Raw genomic sequence first — 24121 nt, forward strand, 5'->3', positions numbered from 1 at the left:
GACTGCATGTGGTGTGAACTGGCCTTCATGGTTAAGGGCCGGTTCACACCACAAAAACGAACTAAAGATGGATTCTGGATGCGTTTCTGCATGTGCATTTTTAATGCATTTTTACATGTTCTGGTGCATTTTTTATGCATTTTTAAAGCATTTCGGGATGCATTCCAGATGCTTTTTTTCTGGTTTTCTTTTGTACTGGGGTCCGGTGCGGTTTTGATGCATTTCAGTGCATTTTTGATGCGTTCCAGCGCATTTTGGTGCGTTTTTAATGCATTTTACTGCATTCCAGTGCAGCAAAAATGCAGCACGTTCTACTTTTTTTCTGGAACTGGAACTCCCTGGTTCTGACTGCACTGGTGTGAACTATCTCATTGGAAGCCATATAACGTTTTTGATGCGGTCCAGTGCATTTTTCTCCCTCTTTTCACACCACATGCAGTCCAGTGAATTTTTTTCTGCATTAAAAAGTTATTTGGCTTCCAATGACATAGTTCACCCGTGATTGCGTTTTGATGCTTTTTTTAAGTCACATGTCCATGTTTCCTGGCTCCATTCACATATAGGCGTCTCAGATTGCGGGCAGAATTGCTGCGATTCCGCCTGCGATTCTGAAGCACTGCAAGTTGTGGGACGCCCGTGTGATTCCCGTGACTTGCAATGGCACCCCAAACGCGGTGCGATTTTGCCGTGATTGTCGCCCGACGAACCGCGGTAAAATTGCGCAAACAGAATCGCAGGGCACCTGTCGCCCAAAATAAGTTCTTGTACTGGGGTGCCATTGCAAATCACGGGAATCGCAGGGGCGTCCTGCGACTTGCAATGGTTCGGGATAGCGGGCAGAAGCGCGTCAATTCTCCCTGCGATCTGAGACGCCTATATGTGGATGGAGCCTTATGCCTCGTACACACGTTCAGATAATCGGACGACTTATCGTTCGCATTTTGTTGCAGATACTAATATCGAATTCAACAATGCATATAAACGTAGGATTTTTTTCGTACGATTCTGGAAAAGCTTCCTGGTTGCGTAGCTATGTATCAGATGGTGCAAAACAAAGACATTGTCAGCCAGGCTTTTTCTGTGCTATTTTAGTGTTTCTGATCATGCGTGGTCCTTGTCGATCGGCTTTTAGCAGACGCATACTGTACTGATTAAACGATTGTCGTTCGCTAGGCTATCGTATGACAGAAGTTTTCCTGTTTGTCCCTTCGGATTTTGTTGGACGAAATGTCGTGATTGGCTGTCGAAAGCTGTGTACTAATGATCAGATTATCGTGCGATCGGGTCGAAAGCGATTATTTTCGCACGATTATCTGAACGTGTGTATGAGGCATAAGGCTATGTTCACATGTGGGCGTAGAGGATCACGGGCAGAATCACAGCAATTCTGCCCGCGATCCGGAATCATTGCAAATCGCGGGACGCCTGTGCGATGCCCGTGATTTGCAATGGCACACCAAACGCTGTGCGATGTTGCAATCGCGGAAACATCGCGCAAACAGAATCGCGGGACGCTTGACGCCCAAAAGAAGCTCTTGTACCTTTTTTGGACGTCATGCGTCCTGCGATTTTGTTTGCGCGATGTTACCGCGATTCAGCAGGCGGAAATCGCGGCAACATCGCACAGTGTTTGGGGCGCCATTGCAAATCACGGGCATCGCACAGGCGTCATTTGCAATGATTTCCGGATCACGGGCAAAATCGTGGTGATTCTGCCCGTGATGCGCTATGCCCACATGTGAACGTAGCCTAAGTCCCGGTTCACACTTCTTCGATGCGGGAACACTGCGAATATACAGCGTGTTCCCGCATCGCATCGGCACCCCCTGGTAGTTCACACTGCCATATGCGATACGCAGGGGGTGTCAAATAAAAGTTAACGACACCCCCAGTTGAGATCGCATATCGCAGTGCGATCTGCAAGTTCGCACAGAATCGGATCGCACTAGTGTGAACCACCATGCGATCCGATTCTGCTGCGGATAAAAAAAAAAGGGTCCTGTGCGAGTTTAGTGCGATTGCGGTGCGAATTCAGCCACACATGTAAGGCTGAAATTTGCACCGCACAGAGATCGCATGTAATTTAGGAGCAGTGCGCTCCGAATTACATGAAATCTCTGTGATCGCACTAATGTGAACCGGCACTTAGTGTATGCTGATGTCAGGTAACCAGAAAACACACTGTAAACGCATGAAAAACGCATGTGCATTATTATCACAGAGCAGTGTGAATGCAGCCTTAGCAGCCAACCAAAAAGAAACCTCTGGTTCAGGTTGCTTTCCTTTATTGGTTGTATAATGTTCTATAGAATCTTGCTGTGCGATGTCTGCGATTTCCGGTGACTACTGACATAGAAATCGGCGCACACAATTCAAATCCATTGAAGACATGCGTCTTCTAACTATTGTAAATGAGTGTTTATGGGAGTAGCTGTGCCCTGGCAGTGGAAGAGTTAAGTGGGCGGTGCTGGAGTGTCACTGGTCGGGGTGTGAGCTGCATGCAAGGACGGAAGAGGTTACCCTCTGCTGGGAATTGGGAAGACAGGTAAAGAAGGGGTTAAATGAGGGTATCTGGGGCCTGGGGTCTTGGCTGGGTGTAGACGGGGGGGATTTGTGTCCGCCATGATTGTGCGATTTCCTTCCTGCATAGTGTTATTATGTAGTCAGTGTGTAGGGATCATTCCCTATAGTCCCATCCTGCACATTGTACAGTCAGAGGTCCTGTAGGGCCAGAAGTTCCAGAAAGTTGAGTTTTGTATATGAGAAATGTGATTGGTTGTGGTTGTCCCCACTCAGAGCCGAGATCTCCAATCAGGAGTCTGCATAGCACAGAGTTCTGTATTTTCTAGGAACAATCACACCGCTGTTAGACCTTTGGCACCTATGAGAGGCTCTGTACACCAATGGCTCAGATTTCTGTGCAGGTAAGTCGTTGTATAAAACTGCGATCTGTGTGTATGGATTCACTGCTCTCTAAGGCCCCACTCACACTTGTGCGACTTTTGACCCCAAAAGTCGCATGAAAATTTGCTTTCAATGTTTCTCTATGAGTACTGTTCATATCTACTACGGTCCAACTTTCATGCAGCTTGAGGTCCATAGACCTCGGTGTAAACTATGGGGGCTCAACCTGTGTTCAACCTGTGGCCCTCCAGCTGTTGTGGAACTACAAGTCCCATTATGCCCCGGCCTTTGGAAGTCATGTCAGTGGCTTGCAATGCCTTATGAGACTTTGAGGTTGAGCATCCATGATGTAAACCCTCAAAAGTCACCTGCATTATATAGATGCGATTTTGATGCGACTTGTGCAGAACAGAAAAATGTGTTAGGTTTCTATATTCTCTTATTTTCAGAACAATTGGAATTTGAATCAGTCGAAAATTGATTGACCAATTCTAATTCTGTGTGAAGAATAGCTGGTTGCTAAGGAGGGGGCTGGAAGGAAGGGGGAGAAGCTGAGCCTCCCCTGCAACAACCCCCCCCCCCCCATATTAAGGGCATGTGGCCTGGTATGGTTCAGGAGGGGGGGGGTGCTGGCTCCTGAGCCATGCAGGAAGGGGTCCCGCGTTGCTCTGAAACTTTGCACTTTTTCTGATGTGATCCTTTTTGCAATAAAGCTTTTGGACTGCTTTTGCAAGATCCATGGTGTGCTGGCGAATATGTATGTACTCCTTAAAATCAGGTCTGGTACACATTGGGGGGGGGGGGCACCCTGTTTTATTAAAATTATTCTTTTTTTTTTTACATTTACGTCTTTAACAACCAATGACTCAGCAGGTTTCCCCACTGATAGCTGATGAGTCATCGGTTGTTAATGACGAGGCGCCCGGCTTCCTGGTTGTTAAGGACGAGGCGGCCGGCTTCCTGGTTGTTAAGGACGAGGCGGCCGGCTTCCTGGTTGTTAAGGACGAGGCGGCCGGCTTCCTGGTTGTTAAGGACGAGGCGGCCGGCTTCCTGGTTGTTAAGGACGAGGCGGCCGGCTTCCTGGTTGTTAAGGACGAGGCGGCTGGCTTCCTGGTTGTTAAGGGCGAGGAGGCTGGCTTCCTGGTTGTTAAGGACGAGGCGGCCAGCTTCCTGGTTGTTAAGGACGAGGCGGCCAGCTTCCTGGTTGTTAAGGACGAGGCGGCCGGCTTCCTGGTTGTTAAGGACGAGGCGGCTGGCTTCCTGGTTGTTAAGGTCGAGGCGGCTGGCTTCCTGGTTGTTAAGGATGAGGCGGCCGGCTTCCTGGTTGTTAAGGACGAGGCGGCTGGCTTCCTGGTTGTTAAGGACGAGGCGGCCGGCTTCCTGGTTGTTAAGGACGAGGCAGCTGGCTTCCTGGTTGTTAACCACTTGCCGATTGCCTAACGCCAATCTACGTCGGCAGTCAGCCCCTCACAGGCAAAGTGACGTAGGGCTACGTCACTAGCTTGTGAGGGTCTAGGGAGCGAGCGCGCGCCCCCGGAGGCGCGCTCCCGCGTGGTCACGGACCCCCCCCGCGCGTGTGACCAGCGGACCCGATGTCCGCCGGTCACTCGGCGATCGGCGGGGGAGAGGGAGAAAGTCAGGCAGCTTGTGTAAACAAGCCACCTGTCATTCTCCTCGGTGTAAAGACACTGATCACACGGATCTACTATGTAGATCCGTTGATCAGTGTCCTTACAGCTGAAGCCACAGCCAATCACAGTTAGAATCACGCCCCTAGGGACACACATAGTCCCTCCCTCCCAAATAAAGTTAACCCCTTCACTACCAGTGTATTTTTACAGTAACAGTGCATATGTATAGCACTGATTACTGTAGAAATGTCACTGGTAACCCCAAAAGTGTCAAAAATGTCAGTCAAGGGTCCGATCTGTCCGCCACAATGTCGCAGTCCCGCAAAAAAATCGCAGATTGCCGCCATTACGCGTTAAAAAAAAAAAACAACAAAAATTACAAAAATCTTTCCCTTTGTTAGTAAACGCGATAACTTTTGCGCAAACCAATCAAAATACGCTTTTTGCGATTTTTTTTTTACCAAACATAGGTAGCAAAAAACAAATTGGCCGAAAATGTTAAAAAATTTTGATTTTTACATTTTTTTGGGGGGGAATTTCATATAAAAAAATGTGAAAAATATTGCTATTTTTGCAAAATTGACGCTCTTTTTTTGTTTATAGCGCGTGATCAAAAAATCGCACAGGTGATCAAATACCACCAAAAGAAAGCTCTGTTTGTGGGAAAAAAGGACGCCAAATTTGTTTAGGTACAGCGTCGCAAGACCGCGCAATTGTCCGTTAAAGTCACGCAGTGCCGAATCGCAAAATACCCCCTGGTCGGAATGGGGGTAAAATCTTCCGGGGCTTAAGTGGTTAAGGACGAGGCGGCTGGCTTCCTGGTTGTTAAGGACGAGGCGGCTGGCTTCCTGGTTGTTAAGGACAAGGCGGCTGGCTTCCTGGTTGTTAAGGACGAGGCGGCTGGCTTCCTGGTTTTTAAGGACGAGGCGGCTGGCTTCGTGGCCCGCTCCTTAACAACCAGCTATTCATCACAAACAATTCAAATCAGTCGATACATTTTCAACCAAATCGAATTCCAATCATTCTGAAAATTTGGAATTCGTTAGAGAATAAAGAAACCTAACAAATGTTTCCATTCTGCACAAGTCGCACTTATCCAAAGTCGCATCAATGTCCCATCAAGTTGCAGTGGAAATCAAATGATTTTTAAGTTGCGCAAGTGTAAATGGGGCCTAAACCTGGCCATATACTATAACAGCTATGTAATGTAAGGATTTGTGCGATTGGATAGAAGTTGATTAAATTGTATAGCTGTTCCTTAGATCACATAGTTGTGGTCAGTGGTCTCCAAACTGCGTCCTGTGGGCTGGATGCGATCCTGTGCTTGCCTTTATCTGGCCTTGGGGCACTATTCCTTCCACTAACACCAATGATGGGGGGCATTCCTCCTCACTGACACCAATGATGGGGCACTATTCCTTCCTCTGACACCAATGATGGTACAATATTCCCCCCCCCCACACTTACACCAATCATGGGGCACTATTTCTCCCACTGACACCAATGATAGGACACTATTCCTCCCACTGACACCGATGGGGCACTATTCCTTCCACTGACACCAATGACGGGGCACTATTCCTCCCACTGACACCAATGATGGGGCACTATTCCTCCCACTGACACCAATGACGGGGCACCATTCCTCCCACTGACACCAATGATGGGGCACTATTCCTCCCACTGATACCAATGATGGGCACTATTCCTCCCACTGACACCAATGATGGGCACTATTCCTCCCACTGACACCAATTATGGGGTACAATTCCCCCCACTGACACCAATGATGGAGCAATATTCATTCCACCAACACCAAAGATGGGGCACCATTCCTCCCACTGACACCAATGATAGGACACCATTCCTCCCACTGACACCAATGATGGAGCACTATTCCTCCCACTGACACCAATGATGGGGCACTATCCCCCCCCCCCCCACTGACACCAATGATGGGGCACTATTCCTCCCACTGACACCAATGACGGGGCACCATTCCTCCCACTGACACCAATGATGGGGCACTATTCCTCCCACTGATACCAATGATGGGCACTATTCCTCCCACTGACACCAATGATGGGCACTATTCCTCCCACTGACACCAATTATGGGGTACAATTCCCCCCACTGACACCAATGATGGAGCAATATTCATTCCACCAACACCAAAGATGGGGCACCATTCCTCCCACTGACACCAATGATAGGACACCATTCCTCCCACTGACACCAATGATGGAGCACTATTCCTCCCACTGACACCAATGATGGGGCACTATCCCCCCCCCCCCACTGACACCAATGATGGGGCACTATTCCTCCCACTGACACCAATGATGGGGCACTATCCCCCCCCCCACTGACACCAATGATGGGGCATTATTCCCCCCCCCCACTGACACCAATGATGGGGCACTATTCCCCCCCCCCCCCACTGACACCAATGATGGGACACTATCCCTCCCACTGACACCAATAATGAGACATTTTCTGCTCCCAACTTGCCACAGTCTGGCCCCCCTAAAGTGTGAAGGACAGTAAACTGACCTTTTCTTTAGAAGAATTGGATTTGGTAAAGTTAAACTAGATTGTACAATCAGATTGTAGTGTGTATGGCCACCCTTGGGTCTCATTCACATGTGCTGATACCTGTAGTCTGTGAATGTATTTATGTGGGATGAACAGCCAGGTGCTGTGTGCAGACAGCCTGTTCCAGTCTATGGGGATGCAGCAGCTGCATGCCCTTATTTGTATCAGGTAAGCAGATCTAAATGCAGACAATATGTGTTGGGGACACTCATGGTTGTCAGATTGGAGCAGCCACAGCATCCTTATGGACTTAAATGGGCTGTCTGCACGCAGCGCCTGCATGGCCCATTCACGCTGCACGGGTGTCACAGACATTGTGAATGAGGCGTCAATCACAGACAGAACAAGTGCGAAGGTCTAAGATTTCCCTCTGTCTTTTGTGATTAGCACGATTGATCAAGGTCGATGTCTCAGAAAGTAGAGACAGCGCGGCACCGGCATTTTCATACAGAGGTCAGCTTGCCTATCTTAGATGGGTCTCCTAGAAAGCTCGGACCAGATCCAGACTTGGAGCTCTTAAAGGGCTTATGAAAAAAATAAACCTACATACTCCCCTCCATGCTGCAGCTGTCCCTCATTGGCTCTAATATAACAAGAACTGGGCGATCACATGACCGCTGATCGCTCCATCCTGACTCCATTCTCTGTCAGTCAGCAGCTCTCTGCTTTCACTGGAGTGCCAGGCTGTGGAGGGGGCGGGAGCAGCTGGATCCCTGAGAAGCAGAGCTGTCAATTAGGCAGCTGAGGGGATCTCGACAATATTGTCAGGATTCTTCCAGAGCCTGGAGCTGCTCCACCACATCAGCAATAGCCCGCTATCAGCTGACTCTGGATCACAAAAGTAACAATAGTAAAGCTGGTAATTCATGGATCAAAATATAGCTTCAAAGCCCAACTCTGTGAATAGTGAAAATCAGGGCATTTTTTCAGCGGGAATGTGGGGGAATGCAGTTCTGGCACCTCTTCCACCTAATGTATGTATTGTCAAGGGGTGCTGGGATGTGCTGCAGGGCCTGTTGATGCTAACTGCTGGGGGATCTATTGTCACTGGAGGTGATCTATTTTTTGCAGGTGGATATATTGTTGCTGGGAAGGTCTATTGTTGCTGGTAGGGGTTCTATTGTTGCTTTGGGTGGGTTTTATGTTGTTGGTGGTCTATTATTGCTGGGGGGGTCTATTGTTGCTGGGGGTGGGGTTCTATTGTTGCTTGGGATGGGTCTTATGTTGTTAGGGGTCCATTATTACTGGGGGGGTCTACTGTTGCTGGGGGGGGTCTTCATTGCTTGGGAGGGTCTTATGTTGTTGGTCCATTATTGCTGGGGGGATCTATTGTTGTTGGGGGGTCTATTGTTGTTGGGGTGGATTTTATGTTGTTGGTGGTCCATTATTGCTGGGGGGACCTATTGTTGTTGGGGGGGTCTATTGTTGTTGGGGTGGATTTTATGCTGTTTGTGGTCCATTATTGCTGGGGGGACCTATTGTTGCTTTGGGTGGGTTTTATGTTGTTGGTGGTCCATTATTGCTGGGGGATCTACTGTTGCTGGGGGGGGGGTATATTGTTGCTTTGGATGGGTCTTATGTTATTGGTGGTCCATTATTGCTGGGGGATCTACTGTTGCTGGGGGTCTATGTTGCTTGGGTGGGTCTTATGTTATTGGTGGTCCATTATTGCTGGGGGTGGGTCTTATGTTGTTGGTGGTCCATTATTGCTGGGGGATCAAAAAAGTCCCTGCACCTTTCCAAAACACTCACTGCAGGAAACCACATAGATGAGAAGTGAGCCCATAGGAAATAAGGTGAAATGGATTGTAGTGCGTTTTTTGTGGATTTACAAATGCACTACAAAATACAGAGATGTGAACCATCATGACCAATGCAGGGTCCATAGCTATGCAATGGACATGATGACCCCAAAAGACAGTTCACCACCCACCAGGGGAGCAGAGGATCAGGTAAGTAAAGATACCTTTACTCTCCCCTAGACTAATGTCTCTTACACACGATCAGATAATCATACGAAAAAAATCGCTTTTGAATTGATCGCACGATAATCTGATGGTTAGTACACAGCTTTCCACAGCCAATCACGACCTTTCGCCCAACAAAATCCAAAGGGACAAACATGAAAACTTTTGGCGTACGATAGCCTAGCGAACGACAATCGTTTAATCAGTACAGTATGCGTCTGCTAAAAATCGATCGACAAAGACCACGCATGATCAGAAACACAAAAATAAACCGGAAAAAGCCTGGCTGACATTGTTTATTTTTTTTTTTCACCATCCGATACGTAGCGACTTAACCAGGAAGCTTTTCCAGAATCGTACGAAAAAAATCCTATGCTAAGTACGCATTGTTTAATTCAATACTAGTATCATGCAACAAAATGTGAACGATAAGACTCCATTCACACTAGCCCGACTTGTCAGGCGACTTGTCAGCCTGACAAGGCGCAGTCCATTGACTGCTACAGGACCCTTTCTAATAGGAGCGACACAAGTCGCTCCGACGTAGAAAAAGGGTCCTGTACTACTTCGGGGCGACCTGGAGCAACTTGCATAGACTTCCATTATGTGAAGTCCCTGCAAGTCGCTCCGAAGTTGTGGTGCATGGCAATGCACAACTCGCCCCCAAAGTAGTACAGAGTCGTGCCGCCCCAGAAGTTGTCCAATTATCTGATCGTGTGTACGCTACATTGGCCCTCCTGCATGAACCAACGTAGCCCAGTATTGGTCATGCGCTTGCTGCCGGGGGGGGCGAGCACTAGGCAGCGTGGGGATGCTGATCCACGGAGCCGGCGCCTGCGATCGCTCCCCGCTGACCGTTTTTCTCTCTGAAATGATCATAGAGCCCCTGTGATCCTTCTATATAGGATCACAGGTCTCTATGGTAATTTCACAAGCCCCTCCCCCCACCGTTAGAAAACACCCCCTAGACTCACATTTAACCCCGTGATCACCCCTAGGTTAACCCCTTCTCTGCCTATGTCATTATTACAGTAACAGTCTATATTTTTTGCCCTGATTACTGTAGTAATGTCACTGGTCCCCCCCAAAAGTGTCAAAAATGTCAGTTAGGGGTCCGATCTGTCCGCGCAATGTCACAGTCCTGCTAAAAATCGCAGATCGCCGCCATTACTAGTAAAAAATAAATAAAATTACATAAATATTTTACCTAGTTTGAAGACGCGATGACTTTTGCGTAAACCAATCAAAATATGCTTATTGCGATTTATTTTATTTTTTTTACCAAAAATATGTAGCAGAATACAAATTGACCTAAAATGATGAAAAAATTTTTTTGGGGGGGTAATGATATATAGCAGAAAGTGAAATATATATATACATACATATATATATTTTTTTTTTTCAGAATTGTCGCTCTTTTTTTGTTTATAGCGCAAAAAACAAAAAAATATCACAGAGGTGATCAAATACCACCAAAAGAAAGCTCTGTTTGTGGGAGACAAAGGACATCAATTTTATTTATGTACAGTGTTGCATGATCGCGCAATTGTCAGTTAAAATAACGCAGTGCCAAATCGCAAAAAATGTCCTGGTCATTAAGTGCCGGTTCACATTATTGTGGTTTGCGAGATCGCATGCAATTCGGAGCGCACTGCTCCTTCATTACATGCGATCTCATGTGCGGATGCGAGTTCAGCCATACACTTTGTATGGCTGAATTTGCAGCGCATCCGCAGCAAACTCGCACATGAGGTTTTTTTTGAGCCGCCTCAGAATCAGATTGCATGGTGGTTCACACTTGTGCGATCCGATCCTGTGCGAACTGTCTGATCGCACTGCGATATGCGATCGCAACTGGGGGTGTTGTTAACTTCTAATTGACACCCCCAACGTATCGCATATGGCAGTGTGAACTGCCAGATGTGCGGATGCGATGCGGGAACAGGCTGCGAATTCGCAGCGTTCCCGCATCGCACAAGTGTGAACCGGCACTAAGGGGGCAAATCCTTCCGGTCTAGAAGTGGTAAAGGAGATTCAAGGATGATGTGTGTGTTGTGCGCTGCCACCTAATCCTAATGGCCTTTACACACAATCAGAAAATCAGATGAAAAATATCGCTTTAGAATCAATCATACGATAATCTGATCATTAGTACACAGCTTTCGAGAGCCGATCACGACAATTCATTCAATATTATCCAATCGGACAAGCATGAAAATTTTTCTCGTATGATACCCGATCGTACGATTTTTGCTTAATCAGTGCAGTTGTCCAAAAATACGATACAAACACATTACATCACTTCTGATTTTTTATTCTGTCGTACGAGAATTTCCGTAACTTTTGTAACCTCTTAATTTTCAATCTGCAAATAGGATGCAGAAAAAAAAAAAACGGATGGTCTGTTGTCCGATTTTGGGATCGTGTGTACGGGCCATTACTATAGTGAATGGCTGCTGCTATCACTATATCTGTTCCCACATGTGATACAAGTACAATATTAGTGATGTGATAGCGCTGTTCAATATTCCTAAATAGATTATGTGAATAAAACTTTGTAAAAAAAAATGGAGAAAAGTTACATCAGACAAACATAATCTTCAATATACAGTAAACCCCCCTCCATCGCTGGGGTTATATTCCAGACCCACCCGCAATCAGTGAAAATCTGCGAAATAGAAATACCCAGGGCTTTTTTTCTCAGAGAATAGGTGCAGGAACTCCCTTTTTTGGACTTTCCTCTTGTCTCTGCCCCTACCTACCCCCGTGAACCATTCCTTGGTTCCACCCACTACCCACCTCCCAGTACCATCCCTTTTAGAAAAAACAGAACCAAGTAACATTTGTGGTACTAAGCTATTTTGTATGGAATTTTTTATTGTTAACAAAAAAAGCTGTAAAATAGATCCCCTGCAGCCAACAACAATTGACTCCCCAGTAACAATAGATCCAGCCAGTGACAATGGGCCCCCAGCAGCAACAACAGATCTCCCAGCAGACAGCATCAATAGACCCTCCAGCAGCCAGCTGCTCCCTAAACAGTAGACCCTACCAGCAACAACTGACCCCTCAGCAACATAAGAATCACCCCATCAACAATGGACCCCCCTGCAAGATGAGATCTCTTCCAGAAAAAATAGATCCCCCAACAGCCACACTAGACCTCCCTAGCAGCAATAAGTCCTCCTGCAGGAATAGATTCCTCACCAGCAACAATAGATCCCTCAGCAGCCAGCATCAATAGACAATGTAGCACAACCACAGCCATTACATACATTCAGTGCTAGAGGTGCCGGAACTGCGTTCCCCCGCGTTCCCGCTGAAAAAAAGCCCTGGAAATACCCTATTTAAACACACCCTAGGCATGTTTTTATAACTTTCACTGTACTTTTAAAAGCATTTTAAGGTCTTTAAACACACTTTTAAAGCAATAGAAACTCATTTTGGCCTCTTTCAAACGGCCGCTCCGTTTTTTTTCTCCGCTCCGGCACTTTTTTTTTTTTTCACGTACACGGATGACACTTGTGTCATCCGCTCCGTATGTCCGCATATCATCCCATCCGTTTGCGGATGATATACGGACATAATGTATGTCTATGGGGATTGCGGATGACACCGCTGACATCCGATTTTGCATCCGTTCCGTTTTTTAAAGGAAGAAAAATAGGGTTCTGTTCTGTTCCAAAAAACGGAACAGAACTGAAAGGACGCAAATCGGATGTCAGCGGATGGTCATCCACTGACATCCGCAATCCCATTGACATGCATTATGTCTGTATATCACCCGCAAACGGATGGGTTGATATACGGACATACGGAACAACCGTGTGAAAGAGGCCTTAAACACATAAAAAATACTGAGTGACAGAGCAAGAGCAATGGAAAACACAAAAATATTAAATTAACAATGATTAATAAAACAATATTAATAGGTCTTACAGAAAAAAAAATACCAGGATCATGAAAACTGTACCACGATATAACGGGGGTTTACTGTACCATCTACAGTCATGGCCAAAAGTTTTGAGAATGGCACAAATATTAATTTTCACAAAGACTTTTGCTTCAGTGTTTTTAGATATTTTTGTCAGATGTTACTATGGTATACTGAAGTATAATTACAAGCATTTTTTAGTGCCGGTTCACATTTGTGCGACTGCGGCGATCGCATGTAATTCGGAGTGCACTGCTCCTTCATTACATGCGATCTGATGTGAGGATGCAAATTCAGCCATACGCTTTGTATGACTAAATTCGCACTGCACCCGCACAAAAGACGCACAGGACCCTTTTTTTCAGCCGCATCAGGATCGGATCGCACAGTGGTTCACACTTGTGTGATCCGATCCTGTGCGTACTGTCAGATCGCACTGCGATATGCGATAAAACTGGGGGTGTCGTTAACATTTAATTGACACCCCCTGCGTATCGCATATGGCAGTGTGAACTGCCTCTTGTGCGGATGTGATGCGGGAACAGGCTGCAAATTCGCAGCCTTCCCGCATCGCACAAGTTTAAACCAGCCCTAAGTGTCAAAGGCTTTTATTGACAATTACAGTAAGTTTATGCAGAGTCAATATTTGCAGTGTTGACCCTTCTTTTTCAAGACCTCTGTGATTCCCCCTGCATGCTGTCATCAATCATCCTGATTGATGGCAGTCCATTCTTCCATAATCAATGCTTGAAGTTTGTCAGAATTTGTGGGGGGGGGGTTGTTCACTCGCTTCTTGAGAATTGACCACAAGTTCGCAAGTTATTCTTGACCACGAGTTCACAAGTTCTTGAGGATTTGTGCAAAAAATGTAATTAAAGAGGAAGTAAACCCTCCTCTGACACTTGTACCTATAGGTAGGCCTATGATAAGGCTTACCTATAGGTACTGTAAATATCTCCTAAATTTGTAACATTTAGGAGATATTTACCTTTCATGCAGCCAGTGACGTCACTGGCGCATGCGCTCTGAAGGAACGGCCGCTGGTGCCGTTCCTTCAGAACTCCGTGCCGTGACCGTCGGCTCCCCGCGCATGCGCGGGAGTGACGTCACCGCGGCTCCGGCCAATCAGATGGCCGGATGCCGTGATCCCGGAAGACAGGCAACTGGACATGTCGCCCGTCATACAGCTAAGCGGGCGGCACGGCAGGGGCTCATTCTAAGGTAAGTATTTCATAATGAGCTAGTATGCGATGCATACTAGCTCATTATGTGTTTTGTCTTTCAGGGTGAAAAAGAAAAAAAAAAAGGGTTTACAACCTCTTTAAAACCCGCGCTAGATACAAAACAAAACCAGTGCTACCTGCAGCTGCTGCTCACTTAGGTAAAAACCAAGAGAAAATAGAATGTTCTAAAAACAGCGCTACAAGGAATGTGAATTGACCAATAAATAAATAATAAAATCATCCAATAATAATAAACACAGGATAAAATCATCCAATAACTATATATTATAAAGTGCACTAGTGGTAAAAAAATATAGCAGTTCATACATATGAAAGTGCAATGATATCAAAACATTATGGTGCTAATAGTGCAAAGGTGCTGAATAAAGTGCAGTCCATAATAGTCCACTCCAAATTTCAATAAAGTGCTGAATAAAAGTGCTTGAAGTGCTCCACCTTGTCCTTGTACCTTGTCACCGTGTGGAGCACTTCAAGCACTTTTATTCAGCACTTTATTGAAATTTGGAGTGGACTATTATGGACTGCACTTTATTCAGCACCTTTGCACTATTAGCACCATAATGTTTTGATATCATTGCACTTTCATATGTATGAACTGCTATATTTTTTTTACCGCTAGTGCACTTTATAATATATAGTTATTGGATGATTTCATCATTTATTTATTATTATTAAATGATTTTATTATTTATTTATTGATCAATTCACATTGCTGGTAGCGCTGTTTTTATAAAGTTCTTGAGGATTGAACACAAGTTCTCCACTTAGTTATGACTTTTTCCTTATGGCAAGGTGCTCCATCATGCTGGAAAAGGCATTGTTCCTCACCAAACTGTTCTTGGATGGTTGGGAGAAGTTGCTCTCGTAGGATGTCTTTGTACCATTCTTTATTCATGGTTGTGTTCTTAGGAAAAATTGTGAATGAGCCCATTCCCTTGGCTGAGAAGCAACCCCACGCATGAATGGTCCTAGGATGCTTTTCTGTTGGCATGACACAGGACTGACGGTAGCGCTCACCTTTTCTTCTCCGGACAAGGTTTTTTTCCGGATGCCCCAAACAATCGGAAAGGCGATTCATCAGAGAAAATGACTTTATCCCCAGCAGTCCAATCCCTGTATCAGTCTGTCCTTAAAGCGGAGTTCCACCCTCGTTATACATTTTTTTATAAAAATACCCCCGGGACAGTCAGGGCTAGCACATTCCACAATGGCTAGCCTCTGATCTGTCCCGGGTTGCACTTACCTTTCAGGAGAAATACTTACCTTGAAATTGTCTTGTCCAGCGCTGCCATCTCAGGTGTGGGCAGCTTGAAGCCAGCGCGATCCTCTTCCGCGTCCTCTTCGGTCCTCTTCCTTCTTCTTTGGTCCCACGATGCACTGCACCAGCCCCGACGTCACTTCCGGGTCTCGCGCGTCATCCCTCCACAGCTTCTGGGCATGCCCAGAAGCTGTTTAGAAGGGAATGACGCGCGCGCCCCGGAACTGACGTCGGGGCCGGTGCAGGCGCAATGATTCCTGGGAGCGATGACGTTCAGCTCCCAGGAACCATTGCAAAAGCCAGGAAGTGACGAATCGCCGTGGCCGCCGAGGGGAGGAAGAAGGAAGTAAGGTGAGTATGTGAAAAAAAAAAAAAAAATTGCGATTATCCATTTGTTTTTCAGGTGACCGGGAGCGAGAAGATGGAGGTAAGTATAAATTTCGGGTGGAACTCCGCTTTAATGTTTTTCCTGGAGAGAAGTGACTTCTTTGCTGCCCTTCTTGACAGCAGGCCATCCTCCAGAATTCTTCTCCTCACTGTGTATGCAGATGTACTCACAGCTGTCTGCTGCCATTCCTGAGCAAGCTCTGCCTCGATCCCGCAGCTGAATCAACTGTAGGAGACGGTCCTGGCGCTTGTTGGACTTTCTTGGGCACCCTGAAGCCTTCTTCTCAAATGGAGCGGAAATGTTTTTAATGGGATTAGGTTAATTTTCATGGCAAAGAGGGACTTTGCAATGAATTGGTATTCATCTGATCGCTCTTAATAATATTCTGGAATATATGCAACTTGCCATCAAAATTGAGGCGGCACGAGGAACTGGAAGTCATCCTTGACTCCAAATATCTCTGATGTAATCCATATGGTACACACACACTATCACTATGAAAGTCTACTTCCTAGAGACAATGACGCTGAGTTCAAATCTTCTAAAGCTTGGCAACCTTGGCGTGACTGGTACACAGAGGCGTAACTAGAACCTTCAAGGCCCCAGTGCAAGAAACCATGCAGGGCCCCCAGACACCTGGCCGGGGCCCTTCCCTTTAAGCCTGGGGCTCCTCCCACTGATCCTGGGGCCCTTCACTCTCGTTGCGGGGCCCTTTATTACGGTCCCGCAGTGGGACCCTTTCACAAGTTCTGCAGCTGGCCCAGTGGGGGGGGGGGGAATCAGGGGAGCACACAGGGGCCCAGAGAGAGCAGAACACAAGTTAACTGGATAGGAGGAGTGTCAGGGGCAGCATACAGAGGAACCAATCTCCTCCATTTTCCTCCTGCAGCTACAGGAGGAAAAAGGAGGACAGTGATTTCTCTACATGCTGCCCCCGCCGCCCCTCCTATCCAGGTATACAGTGGAGCTGCACGGGCCCCCTGGAGCATGGGGCCCGGTTGCAATTGCAACCCCTGCAACCCCTGTAGTTACGCCCCTGCTGGTACAATACCCAGACAACCTAAACACTTACCCCTCGGTACTTGGCTTTCCCCCTTCCCTCCCTCCTACATGCCCACCTTCCTCTCTTACCTTTGCGGGTACTACGGTTCAACAATGTGATCCTTGTTTATCTGATGTTTACTGTTACATACCATGTATTCTGTTTACTAGAGTTATGTTGGCAACTCTTCTATTTTACTGCTTAGTACTCATTGTACCTTTGTTAACCTACTCTACAAAATTCAATAAAAATTTTATTTGAAAAAAAAAAATTGAGGCGGCAGACTTTGTAAAAATTAATAATTTGAGTCATTCTCAAAACTTTTGGCCACGGCTGTATACAAAGCATAACGCTAACAAAAAAAACCCCAAAAATATATGAATTATATAAAGATATATGCATAGAAAAGGATGAAAAAAAAATGATTATAAAAAAATGATGAAAAAAAGTCCCAAATGTAGTCCTCACAACCTGGGGCTCAAACAATAGTGCGTCTTCATATAAGTAACAACTGTGCATGTAGCTTTTTAAATCTTCTCAGTGCTCCACCAGATAACAGAAAAAGTGCACCATCAGCTGGTAAAATGCATGCCCACCTTCGTATAAAGTAGGGCCAACTACCTGTCCTATACTGCCTAGTTGGCCCTACTTTGGGCTTATATGAAGGGGAGCGCAGAGGCGTAAATAGAACTTTCAGGGCCCCGATGCAATAAAACCATGAAGGCCCCCCTGAACCCTTGGCCGGGGCCCTTCTCTTCAAGCCTGGGACTCTTCCAACTGATCCTGGGGCCCTTTACTCTCATTGCAGGGCCCTTTATTACAGTCCCGCAGCGGGACCCTTTCACAAGTTCTGCAGTGGGCCTCCTTCCTGCCATCTTGGGGCCTCCCCACGGTGGTGGAATACCAGGACCCTGTTGCAATTGTGACCTTTGGGATCCTGGAAGTTCACCCACTGGTGTCAGTAGTTTTTATTTTTTGGTATTTTAATTGTATTATTTTTTATCATTTTATTTTATTTTTTTTACAATATCTTTGACTATGACTCTGTCCATTCAGAAAAGGAAGGAGCTGGTAAATTCTATATTTACTGACCCCTTTCTGGTTCCCTATTTTGACACATCCCTGGCAGCAGCCGGCAGGATAGGGAAAAGAGCACAGTGGGGGGGGGGGGGGGGACCAGAGGAGCACACAGGGGCCCAGAGACAGCAGAACACAAGGGAATTGGTAAGGAGGAGCGGTGGGGGCAGCATACAGAGGAACCAGGAGGAAAAAGAAGGACCGAGATTTCTCTACATGCTACCCCCGCCGCCCCTCCTATCCAGGTGTACAGGGGAGCCACACAGGCCCCCTGGAGCATGGGGCCCGGTTGCAATTGCAACCCCTGTAGTTACGCCCCTGGGTGAGCGTGCATTTTACCAGGTGATGGTGCACTTTTTCTGTCATGTGGTGGAGCCCTGAGAAGATGCTATTTCAGCACCCCCAAATCTACAGTCCATGTATGAATATCTAAACATTTTTTATAACCACTTGTCTATAATAATCAGTGTGGTATATGTAAGGCAGGGGACTTTTTTTTTTTTTTTAATTTGTGGAGGGATATACCAGCTCAGAGCCACAGAAGCCGATAGTGTTTTCATAGTTCCGGCTGCAAGGGTCAGGGTTGGCACCTCGCCTGGCAGATTATTATCCTTCTGTGTTTACATACGAAGCTAAGCAGTGGCAGGATGGTGTTATTGAGCGAGAAAAGGGGGATGGAGGAAGCTGCTGAGGTCGGGTTTGTCGATGGTTCAGATCATAGGCATGCACACAGGGTATGCCGGCTGTGCCTGGGCACACCCTAATCAGCCCCATGTGCCTTAGCATAATCTCTCTGTGTGCCAGCGGGAAGATGGGAAAGATCTCCCTCACACTTTAAATGACAATTGCAACGCTGTACCTATATGAAATTTTTATTATTTTTTTTTTTCACACAAATAGAGCTTTCTTTCGATGGTATTTAATCACCACTGGGTTTTTTTTTTGTTTTTTTTGCTAAACAAAAACCGAAAATGTTGAAAAAAAAAAGTTTTTCTTCTTTTCTGTTATAATATTTTGTAAATAAGTAAGTTTTCTCCTTCATTGATGTGCACTGATGAGGTGGCACTGATGATGGGGCACTAATATGCAGCACTGATGGGCACTGATAGGCATCACTGATGGGCACTGATGATGAGGCACTAATATGCAGCACTGATACTCGGTACAGATATGCAGCACTAATAGGCAGTACGGATATGCAGCACTGATGATGAGGCACTAATATGCAGCACTGATAGGTGGTACGGATATGCAGCACTGATAGGTGGTACGGATTTGCAGCACTGATGGGCACTGATGATGAGGCACTAATATGCAGCACTGATAGGTGGTACGGATATGCAGCACTGATGGGCACTGATGATGAGGCACTAATATGCAGCACTGATGGGCACTGATAGGCATCACTGATGGGCACTGATGATGAGGCACTAATATGCAGCACTGATACTCGGTACAGATATGCAGCACTGATGGGCATCACTGATGGGCACTGATGATGAGGAACTAATATGCAGCACTGATGATGAGGCACTACTATGCAGAACTGATATGCGGCACAGATATGCAGCACTGATGGGCAGTGCTGATGGGCACTGATAGGCATCACTGATGGGCACTGATGATGAGGCACTAATATGCAGCACTGATACTCGGTACAGATATGCAGCACTGATGGGCATCACTGATGGGCACTGATGATGAGGAACTAATATGCAGCACTGATGATGAGGCACTACTATGCAGAACTGATATGCGGCACAGATATGCAGCACTGATGGGCAGTGCTGACGGGCACTGATAGGCGGCATGGAGGGGTACTGATTGGCATCCCTGGCGGGCACTGATTGGAATCCCTGGTGGTCACAGGTTGGCACTTTAGGTGGGCACTTATGGGCATCCTTGATGGGTCTGCACTGATAATGGATACGCAGATTATCAGCGCAGACCCACCCTGTCGGGAGAGCAGCTTATCCTTGTCAGCGCGAATAGAGGAGAAGGCAATAACTGGCATTTCCTGGTTATGATGTGATTGAACACAGCTGATCCCATGGTAAAGAGCCTACGTCATAGGCTCTTTACCATGGGATCAGCTAATAGGCTCTTTACCGAGATCGGAGGTGCGGTGTGTTAAAGCGACACACCGCACTACCGATCGCTGTGCTGTGCGCCCTTGGGGGCCTCATATGATATCCAATCAGGATAATGAAACCTCCGCCTGGCCGCCATTTTGCTATAGGCCGGGCTGGATGTGGTTTAAAACACTTGGGGTTTATTTATAAAAATGTGCAATCACGGTGACAAACAATCAATAGGATTTGCACAATTTGCTCAAGGGAAGCCCCCAATAGAAAAAAATGACATATGTTTTAAATACTCTAATCAGAAAAAAACTGCATTATGGCTGTGCTGACAATCATAGGAACCAACCAGACAAAATTTGGCAGTTTTTTTTTTTTTTGTGGCTATGCAAATGTATCATATTTGTACAGTGATTTTTTTTTTATTTTTTAATTTTGGACAGAACAAGGAAGGGTTATAACCCCTGTCAGATTTTTTTTTTTTTTTCACCATCTGTGTCTCATTATGGAGATTTCCCTTCACTTCCTGTCCCATAACCAAACAGGAAGTGGGAGTAAATCCCTGCAAATTAAGGGAATTCTTTGGGGACCCCCAGGTCACCAGAACTAGTGTTCCCATTGGAAAATTTCTCCTCTATTACTTTTTTGGTGACAACCCAAAATTGGGGATTTTCTTTTACTTTCACTTTCAGTGAGAATGGTAAATAGGACAAATAGAGAGAATGAATCTCTGTAACGGGGACACAGACAGCAATAAAAACTGAGAGGGGTTCTAATCCATCTCCACGCTGTCCAAAACGTATAAAAAAAAAAGTTGTGCCTTTTAGTTGTACTTTAAGTTTAGTTATTTTTTTAAATCAGCACCAGGAACAGTACTTACATTGAATTGAGAAGTGTCCCTTGTGCTGGCTGCTATGTTCATTGAAATCTTCATTCCTCTGCCCCCCATACCCATACTCACACGAGTTTTGGTGATAGGCGGTGCACACCTTGGTGTCCACCCCCTTGTGGGGAAAGCTCTCTGGTGAGTGCGGCAAAAGAGGAGTTATAGCTAGGGATGCACCGATGCTGGTATTGGTATCGGTGCCAATACCGAGTATTTTCAGGAGTACTCGCACTCCGATACCGAAACCGATACTTTGCAGTGCAATTTGCGTCCATACAAAATGAAAGAGCGCAAATCAAACCGCAAAGAATCACATGCAATTTGAACAGGAATACGGTGCCATTCCTGTGCGAATCGCATGCGGTTTCCCGCTCCTGTGTGAACCTAGGCTGAAATCACTATAATAAGCCTGGGTTCACACGGAGCGGTGGGGAAGCCGCATGCGATTCGGACACAGCAATGGACTATGCATGCATTAGTGCATTATGATACCGTTCATTTTTAACCACTTGCCGACCAGCCGCCGCAGTTATACGGCGGCAGGTCAGCAGGTTCCTGCGAATAGCAAGAGTGATCCTAGGGCGCGTGCACTCGCCAGCGGAGAACCTTAGGCGCGGGGCCGGTGGCCGCGATTGCCGCCAGGCACACGCGATCGCTCCCCGTGAAGAGCGAACGTTGTAAAAACAGCAGACCATTGTTCTCTCTGCTATCAACACAGGGCTCCTGTGTTCCTCCTATTTAGGATCACAGGTCTCTGTGTTGACATTACAAGCCCATCTCCCCCACAGTTAGAAAGCACCCCCTAGGCTCACACTTAACCCTTTGATCGCCCCTGAGTTGACCCCCTTCCCTGCCAGTGTCATTATTAAAGTAACAGTGCATATTTTTAGCACTGATTACTGTATTAATGTCACTGGTCCCCCCAAAAGTGTCAAAAATGTCAGTTAGGGGTCCGATCTGTCCGCCGCAATGTTGCAGTCCCTCTAAAAATCGCTGATCACCGCCATTACTAGTAAAACAAATAAAATAAATAAAAATGACATAAATCTTTCCCTTAGTTTGTAGAAACGATAACTTTTGCGTAAACCAATCAAAATATGCTTATTGGGATTTTTTTTTACCAAAAATATGTAGCAGAATACAAATTGGCCTAAAATGATGAATAAAATTAGATTTTTACATTTTTTTTTTATTGGGAATGTTACAGTGTCTCACAAATGTGAGTACACCCATCACATTTTTGTAAATGTTTTATTGTATCTTTTAATGTGACAACACTGAAGAAATGACACTTTGCTACAAAGTAGTGAGCGTACAGCTTGTATAGCAGTGTAAATTTGCTGTCCCCTTAAAATAACTCAACACACAGCCATTAATGTCTAAACCGCTGGCAGCAAAAGTGAGTACACCCCTAAGTGAAAATGTCAAAATTGGGCCCAAAGTGTCAATATTTTGTGTGACCACCATAATTTTCCAGCATTGCCTTGAACCTTTTGGGCATGGAGTTCACCAGAGTTTCGCTGGTTGCCACTGGAGTCCTATATGGGTTTTGACTCTCCCCTGACCACACAGAAGGGGGGCTCTACCTAAAATGGGTCTTGCACCTGAAGAGGACCTTACCTAGTGGCAAAGTAGCTAGCTGAATTTGCCTACAAGGATATTGGCTAGAAGCTCTGTGTAATGGAGGAGTGGCTGAAATAGAAAACACATAGGGATCAAGAGGGATTTTAGGGCCCCTGGCGAAGGGGTTCTTTATATTGGGGGGTAAAAAATAGTGAGTCAGATACGGGTGAGTGTTATTGCATGGAATGCAGGGGTCAGATAAGTGCTGGGGGGCACCAAAAATATGTATAGCTGCATTCTCGGATGGATGTGGAGGGAGGAGGGGTGCTCTGTACGACCTCACAGCTAGCCTTAGAAAGGTCATACAATGTATTACATATCATTTGTCCCCTTGGGAACAAAACACATCAATAAAAATGGAAGTGACAATTTTTTTAATTCTTTTTAAATTGACTAAGCTGTCTGTTTATATGGATGTGCTCATCTTTAGGCTTTTTTTTTTACCAGTCTCTTCTAGAACGTTATCTCTCCTCTAAACACATGCATAATTTTATACCACCCACCATACACCACTCAATCAATGTCATTAATGTGGCACATGCTGTAAAGAGTAAGGCTGCATTCACATGTCAGCGTTTGGATCGCGGGCAGAACCGCCGCGGTCCCGCCCGCGATCCGGAGATTATTGCAAATCGCGGGACGCCTAGCGTTGCCCGTTGATTTGCAATAGCCCCCCAAACGCTGAGCGATGTTGCCGCGATTTCCGCCTGCCGAATCGCGGTAACATCGCGCAAACAAAATCGCGGGACGCAATACGCTCCAAAAAAGTACAAGAGCTTCTTTGGAGCGTATTGCGTCCCGCGATTTTGTTTGCGCGATGTTACCGCGATTCGGCAGGTGGAAATCGCGGCAACATCGCTCAGCGTTTGGGGGGCTATTGCAAATCAACGGGCAATGCTAGGCGTCCCGCAATTTGCAATAATCTCCGGATCGCGGGCGGAACCGCAGCGGTTCTGCCCGCGATCCAAACGCTGACATGTGAATGCAGCCTAAAGGAAGTGACTAATGCCTCGTACACACGGTCAGATAATCGTACGACATATCGTTCGAGTAAAGTAGCATGCTACAAAATGTCGAATGCAACCATGTGTACTAACCATATGATTTCTGTCGTACGATTGTGTGAAAGCAACCAGAATGCGTAGCCACGTCTTGGAAAGTGATGTCACATATAATAACCTGGCTTATAGTTATTTCGCTATTTCCGATCATGCGCGGTGTTTGTCGAACGATTTTTAGCGGACGCATAGTGTACTAATTACACGATTGTCGTTCGCGGGGCTATCGTACGACAGAAGTTTTCCTGTTTGTCCCTTCGGATTTTGTTGGACGAACTGTTGTGATCGGCTGTCGAAAGCTGTGTACTAACGATCAGATTATCGTGCAACCAGGTCGAAAGCGAGTTTTTTCGTACGATTATCTGACCGTGTGTACGAGGCATTAGGCTGTAGCTGATCTAGTTGTTCTTGTGTGGCAGAGTCAAGGTCTTCA

At 46.2% G+C, this 24121-nt stretch overlaps 1 protein-coding gene across 1 annotated transcript in view; it reads left to right on the forward strand.

The window, feature by feature from the left end:
• The first annotated feature begins 2445 nt into the window (after positions 1-2445).
• TRADD (TNFRSF1A associated via death domain) overlaps positions 2446-24121 on the forward strand; it is a 64660-nt gene continuing 42984 nt past the window's right edge. The window contains exon 1 of the mRNA XM_082270364.1: positions 2446-2545. The gene's annotated coding sequence lies outside the window, so the exon portion shown is untranslated. The remainder of the gene's footprint in view (positions 2546-24121) is intronic.

The sequence above is a fragment of the Pelophylax lessonae genome (assembly GCF_965119305.1).
Source record: "Pelophylax lessonae genome assembly, chromosome: 10".
Lineage (NCBI taxonomy): Eukaryota > Metazoa > Chordata > Amphibia > Anura > Ranidae > Pelophylax > Pelophylax lessonae.